The sequence below is a fragment of the Mesoplodon densirostris genome, chromosome 1 (genome assembly GCF_025265405.1).
Source record: "Mesoplodon densirostris isolate mMesDen1 chromosome 1, mMesDen1 primary haplotype, whole genome shotgun sequence".
Taxonomy (NCBI): Eukaryota; Metazoa; Chordata; class Mammalia; order Artiodactyla; family Ziphiidae; genus Mesoplodon; species Mesoplodon densirostris.
In genome coordinates this window covers 145,375,163-145,382,769 of record NC_082661.1, presented here as the reverse complement: position 1 = coordinate 145,382,769, position 7,607 = coordinate 145,375,163, and positions in this window count along the sequence as shown.

Sequence of the window (7,607 nt, the reverse complement as noted above, 5' to 3'; positions counted from 1 at the left end):
AGTTTAAGTACTGTAGACTGATGCCATTTATTTATTTATTTATTTTTGGCTGCATTGGGTCTTGGTTGTTGCGCGCGAGCTTTCTCTAGTTGCGGCGAGTGGGGGTTATGGGGGCTACTCTTGGTTGCATGCATGGGTTTCTCATTGCGGTAGCTTCTCTTGTTGCAGAGCATGGGCTCTAGGCGCGGGGGCTTCAGTAGTTGTGGCACATGGGCTCAGTAGTTGTGGCTCACAGGCTCTAGAGCACAGGCTCAGTAGTTGTGGTGCACGGGCTTAGTTGCTCTGCGGCACGTGGGATCTTCCCGGACCAGGGCTCGAACCCGTGTCCCCTGCATTGGCAGGCGGACTCTTAACCACTGTGCCACCAGGGAAGTCCAACTGATGCCATTTTTACTTCTAGCCCCAATTTCTCTTAAGTTCAGATCCATTTTTCCAACTCCTACTATACATAAAAAATTTCTCCTTGACTGTTCCAAAAGTACTTACAACTCAAAATGTTTAAAACCAAATACTTTTTCTTCTTCCTCTTCCACCCACTCCATCCACAAGCCCACCTGAAACAACGAAAAACTGCTTATCTTCCATCTGTAACCACTATGTTTGTTAATACCATCATTAACACAGATACCTGAGCTAGAAATCCAAATTCCCCACTGACTCATTTCTCTTTCTGTACCCACATTCCATCTAATTAGTAACCAAGGACTGTTGGTGCTCTCTTCCAAATGACTCTTGAATTTACCCTTCCTTCTCCTTTCCTGCCACCACTGATTAATGTGACCCTCTTCATCTCAGGACTGGACTTTAAGACTTTAACTGCCTCTGGTTTCTCTCTTTTCCAATCATTCCTTTACAATGATTACAATACAATGATTGCAATTTTCTGCTTAGCACCTTCAATGACTGTCCATCTAATATAGAGGTATCTCATAGTACTTCACTTGCCACTCAGACCGTTCGCTTTCTAGCGCTCAGCAGCCCTTGCTGTTTCTCCCTGCTGCATGCAGCCATTCCACCTCCACATAACAGACATTTACCTTCTAGGCCTGTGCTCACTAGCAGATCTTTGGCCTAGAAGTCTCTTCTCTCACTGATGTTGTGGTGGTGTTGTGTTGTTTTGAAGCTGAGCATGTCCTACAAGCAGTTCAAGGCCCAATCCCAGAATCCCTGATGCCAGCCAGAAGAAAGAATGGCTCTCTTCTCCATGGTTTCATAGATTGTTGCATTCCATTAGAATTCATCAAGGGTTGTGGTTAGATTCTGGCCATCTTTGTTACCCTAGCACCTAGCACAAGTAGGCACTCAGTAAATAATGGTGAATTGAACTGAACTGAATTTTAATAGCAACTGTAGCTCTATTTCCAGAAGTTCCTCTAGCAATATGGCCTAGACCTTATATTTTAAATTGGCCATTATTCTGACATGCTTTGCTTGTGTTTACAACTACATACACCAAGAGTCCTGTCTGGGTAGGGGTCATTCTTCGGCCAATATAAATGGTATTGTGATCTTTATTAGTCACATTGTTTGGAACTCCATTAACTTTTCTGATCTCAGAAAAAGCACAGGTAAGAAGCCTCTTTTAGAACAGCAACGATGCAGTTAACTTTGGCTGCCGTTGTTCCTTTCTGAGCTATGCCTTCTGCATTCATAATTAACATCTCTGTTGCCGTAGAGCACCTGGAACTGAAAAACAGTGTATAACTGAGACATGTATTAAATTCTAAATGGAGATGGCATGGCGATAACCTGTGAATAACCAAACATTGAATTAATATTTCAATAAACAATTAAATTGTTCTTTTTCTTTTCTTGTCTCGAAATGTTTTAATTTTCCCCATTCACATAAAATAGTAACAATTTATGCCATTCGAGGGATAACAAAGAAGCAACTGTCATTTATTTTACTACAGGTGAACATCTTTGAGGAAAAAGTACTATCTTTAAAAATTTGTTCAGAATTGGTAATTATATTTACATCTATTTTCTGAATCACATTACTTTTTCTTTTACTGATTTTAGAGTTCGATATAATTAACTGTTGCTCTAACACCAGTTATTGATGAATGGCTACTGAGGTATCAATGCTCTCAAAAGGAGATGTCAATTTTTCATAAGATCTGGGAAGACAGTGGTGCTGTGTATGCCCAGAGAATGAGGGACATTGTCTTGTTAAATCAGTTTGCAGTCAATGAGCTCATCAGCTAAATCTGATGGACTGACAGAGAAACCAAACATGAGGAAGGAACTATAATACACTGACTAAGACAGTATGTTGGTTTGCCCAGAGCAAGTCAGACAAGGTAGGGCATCCAGCCAAGTCCAGAGATTCAGGGCAGACTCCAAATGAGCTCGAGCTAACAAGACAATATCTCTTGTTTTCAACCCTGTGCAAATTATAAACACAAGAGGATGTGGCCATTGTGTTATGTTCCCCCAAGCACCACTCATTTAGCTGGGGCTTGAGCAGCTACATAATACTAAAGACAGACAGTAGAGGGAGGACCCCAGCCTTCATCCTGTGGCCAGATTTTAGAGGGACCCACAGTGAACCAGTAACCTATTAGTTTTCCTCATTGAGCCAAGTGTCTCCCACCCAAAAAGACACTCTGATTTAGATCCTAGTCCTGGATCTGATTTGGACAAGTCCTTTAACCTGTGAATACCTCACTGTGAAAATAACTGTTGGAAAAAAAAAATCCTGTCTAGCTTATATTAATTGTGAGATCCAATGACACAACATACTTAAGACATATTTACAACATATTCTTTGTAAACTCCAAAATGCTATGTAGAGGTAAGATAGAGTTGTGGTTAGGCATCTACCCAGAACACTGGCATTCTTCTTTCAATCCTGTACTTAGTACTGATTGAGCACCTACTGTTCTCAGTGACCCCAACGGACATAAATATCCTCCAGGGGCTTTCGGTCTAGCAGGGAGATTCTGACAATAAACACACAAACACAGTACACATTATACATTATAGAGTATGCTGGAAAGTGATAAGTGCTATGGGAGAACAAAACACAGCATGGTGAGGGGGTTGGGAGTACAGAGGGCACAGTAGGGGCTTTGGTATTTTTAAAATAGTGAGAAAATGACATTTGAGGGAAGACCAGAAGGTGAGGAAGTGAGCTTGTGGGGAAGAATTCTCACCAGAGGGGAAGGCCAGTGCAAGAGAGGGCCAGACAAGCAAGGAAAGTAGAGCAAGCGAGTAGGTCAATAGAAGAGGGGGTCAGAGAGATAGACACGGCCAGATAATGGAGGGCCTTTTTGGCCATTGTAATATATTCGGTTTTTGCTCTGACCTGATTTGACTTCTGTTTTTAGAGGATCTTCTAGCTGCTGGGTTGAGAACAGACTATAGAGGCAAGTATAGGAGGAAAAAGCCCAGTCAGGAGACTAGACTGTGATGTGGCCAGTGTGACGGTTTTGGGAGTGTCGAGAGCGGTCAAGTTCTGGATATTTTTAAAGGCAGAGCCATCAGGACTTTCCAATGGAGTAAATGTACAGAGGGAAAGAGAGGAGTCACGAGGAGTCCAAAAGTTTGGTTCTGACCCACCAGAAGATAGAGCTGCCAGCAACAGCGATGTGCCCATATGGAAGGGAGCTGGAACTCCTCTTCATTTTTCCCTCCTAGTTGCAGGAATTCTTCCTGCAAATGTAAAATTGTGCATAAAATTGTGACTACTTGGTGACTGCTAAGGGAACTGACCATTCATCTCCCTGGACATCACATTTCTCTGGTTGTAACATGAGATGGGCCAGCAGGATAATGGCAAAATTCCTTTACAGCTGTTAAATTCGAGAACCTAGATGTTGCAAACAATTCTCGCACTTTTCAAGATTTCTTTCTGTTTTATTTTCTCTTGAAAAAAGTAAGGAAATTCAATCTTTGAACATGATCTTTTTGGTTTAAAATAAAATTATTTTGTGATCCTAGTTAGAACATCAAAAAAAAAAGAATCTTAATAAGACAGCCTTCTTTAAAAAAAAAAATTATGTCCTGCAATTGTTTATACAGTATCTTGTTCCAGGGAGGTACATGGCTCATCAGGAAACATATTTCCTATGTCATATTTCATCGGAAATCTTGCTCACAGGTTTAAATTACAGCACGCATTTTGTGTCACTGTGAAAATATTCCCTTTCACTTTAATGGTACCTGAGTGGACTCAAAATGCTTCTATGGCTGCCTGAAAGAACATTTGGCTCCTGTAGATTCTCGCTGTCTTCCTTCAATACTTTTCCATTTCCTCTTGACAACAGCACTATTGATACCATTGGTTCAGGAGGAGAAGTCACTAGAGAAGAATGAAGACCAAGTATCTGATACTCACAGCCTGATTCCAGAGAGGAATGCAGTATAAACATACAGATTAATTTAATTTAAATCCATGGATAATCTCTTAAATTTGTAGCCCACAAACACAGCATCTCCCCTCCTCCCACATTCCATCAGGCCTGGGGAACACCATCATTGCCATCGTCATAGTTTGTATATATTGAGGGCTAACCATGCACCAGGCATTTTCCCACGGTTGTCATAACAACTCATTTAACACCCACAGCCACCCTATGAGACAGGTCATTATTATTTTCATTGTCAAAGGACGGGAGATTCACACCCAGGACATCCTAACCCTATGCCCAAGCTCAATAGTGCAGTGAAAGTGTTGAGCCTGGGATGGAGCCGGAATGCACACACACTTACTACAGTGCATTGTCTCATTGCTATCACTGTCTGTCTTATAAGCCCTTCTGCTTGAGGGCACAGGCCAAAATTTGTTTGTATCAGTTACCCATGAACAGAAAGCCCTGTGAGAACTCCACGATGAGTGAGACCTAAGCTATCTTGTTCTCCTGGTTTCCCCAGAGGCCTAAAGCAGAGCCTGGCATACTGTAGGCACTCCATAAATGCTCACTGAGAAAATGGATGGAAAGACGATCCAGATGGGAGTGAAGAAAACTGGCGGCAGAAAAGAAGGGGACTCCAGGAGCCATTGCTCCAGAGCCCCGCCCGCTTAGCACGTCCAATTTTCAACGTGAGGTTCCCTCCTCCCCCGCCACCCCTCCCTCACTCTGAGGTCGCAGGTTCCAAGGCCCCAGGCAGACAGAAGAGCTTGCCCTGCGGTGGATGCCCACTGTGTAAGCAGGAACGAGCAGCCAAGAGGCCCGGCCCACGGGAGGAGCCACGCCCCGCGGGAGGAGCCACGCCCTGCGCACCCACCCGACGCACGCACGCACACGCTCTCAAATGCCAACTTCTCTCTCTCACACACACACACACACATACACGCGCACACACGCCCTCTTCCACGTCCACACTCGTACTCAAACGCGCACACTCCCCAGTCACACTCTTCACAGACACCCTGGCAGGCCTGCAGACACACCTGCTTCCACAAACGCACACACTCATGGGACTGCACGCTTCTCACACACCACATTCACACGTCCACTCATACACTCTCACATACTCAGCCTAATTCTCACATTCATGTATCCACACACTCCTATAGTCACACGCACACTGATGCTTACAACCCCCCAAACTCCTAAACACCTACACTCTTCACTTTTACACTTACACACACGCACACGCTACTCATATTCACTCTTCACCTCTTCACACACTTGCTGATATACACATTCACATCATACACGCCCTCCCGCACGCACTCATTCTCACGCACGCTCACCCCGTCTCACACACTCTTCACACGCTGTTGCGCACACATAGTCGCACTCGGTTCCCCCGCCCTGCACTCACGCTCGCGCTTGCGCATCTGCCACGGCGAGGACGCTAAGCCCAGCGTGAATGCCGCCGGTGTGCTTGGAGTTTGGGGGCTGTTGCTGATGGAACCCGTTTTCAGGCTGTGGGTTCAATGAGATCTCTCAGAGCCGCTGCGTTTTCCAGTAAGAAACGCTAGGCAAGGACAAGGGGAGACCTAGACCCAGAGAGGGCGACAGACACAGGCAGGTGTAGGTTGCAGTTCTCCCGCAGCGGCAGCCAGAACGCCGGGAAGGAGCAGGCACGCGTGTGAGCACGGCAAAGTCTCAGAGCCTATTTACCCCCAACTAGGGATTGGCCTCGCGGGCCTCTTGCAACTTCTGCCTCCCTCGGCTTCACCCAGACCTGGAGAGAGGAGTGACTGAGCACGGATTTCGGACAGCCCCTGGCAGAGCAGCCCTGTTCCCGTGCTCAGTCCCTGTGACCTACAGTACATAGCTCAGGAAGCTGTGCACTAGGGTGAAAAGGGGGACAGGGTCAGCATTAGAAAGTCCTCAGTTTGAATTCTCCCTCTGCCATTTCTAAGCTGTGTGGCCTTGAACAAGTTGCATAACCTCTCTGAGCCTCATTTTTCCTATCTGTAAAATGAGGGATTAGTCATTCAATAAATACTTATTCCACTCCTAACATATGTCACCTCTGAGCTGGATGTTTTATATACACTGGCGAATAAACGAAACAGACCCAGTTTCTGCCCAGTGCAGCTTGCAGTCAACTGGGGGAGGTCCTCAACGAGCACTGCCATAAACCTGCAGACATACATATTGATTATGATGAAGGCTTTTGAAGTAAAAGAATAAGATGTTGCTTTCACCTGCCCAAATGTCTTTCAACACTTACTATGTTCTGGGAGCAAGTGAATAAAAACAGTCATATTCCCTATCTCATCCCAATTCCAGTCTGTGCCTCTTCTGTCATATGGGCCACATTAGACTGGCCTTTGTTATCTTTAATATATAGGAAAACCACATTAACCAAGGAGTGGACAATAAACAAATGAGAAATAATAAAATTACCTACCTCACAGGGTCATTGCTAGAAATAAATGATGCATTAAAGGCTTAACTCATAGCTGGGCACATGGTAGGTGCTCCACTACTATATATAAAATAGACTAATAAAGACCTACTGTGTAGCACAGGGAACTCTACTCAATACTCTGTAATGACCTATATGGGAAAAGAATCTAAAAAAGAGTGGATATATATATATATATATATATATATATATATATATACACACACACATATATATAACTGATTCACTTTGCTGTTCACCTGAAACTAACACAACATTGTAAATCGACTATACTCCAATAAACATTGTTTCTAAAAAACATAGTAGGTGCTCAATAAATGCTAGATATTATTAGGAGATAGTATTGCCTAGTGCCTAAAACTTCAGGCTTCCGCATTCTACAGACGGGATCTGAATCCTGGCTGTGTCATCTCTAGCTCTGTGACCTCGGATAAGCCTTTGAACTTCCATAAGACTCAGGATTCTCATCAGAGAAACAACCATAAAAATAGTGCTTTATCTGGTAGGGCAGTTATGTAAATTAAATGAGGTTTTGTGGGCAAAGGCTCCTGATTAAGGGCAATGAGAGCTCAGGAAATGATGGCTATGAGGATTCTCATACCCTCCTGTTTCCTCCCCTGTAAAACAAATCAGCAAAGCTGGAAGGTTTCTCCAGGCCAAAGGAGCCTTGAAATTTGGAGCACAGTCCCAAGTGGGGACTAGCAGGATGGAGCTCGAGGCCTTTGACATGGGTGGGGAACGGGAGGTGGCGAGGTTCTCCGGGGAGGCCCAAG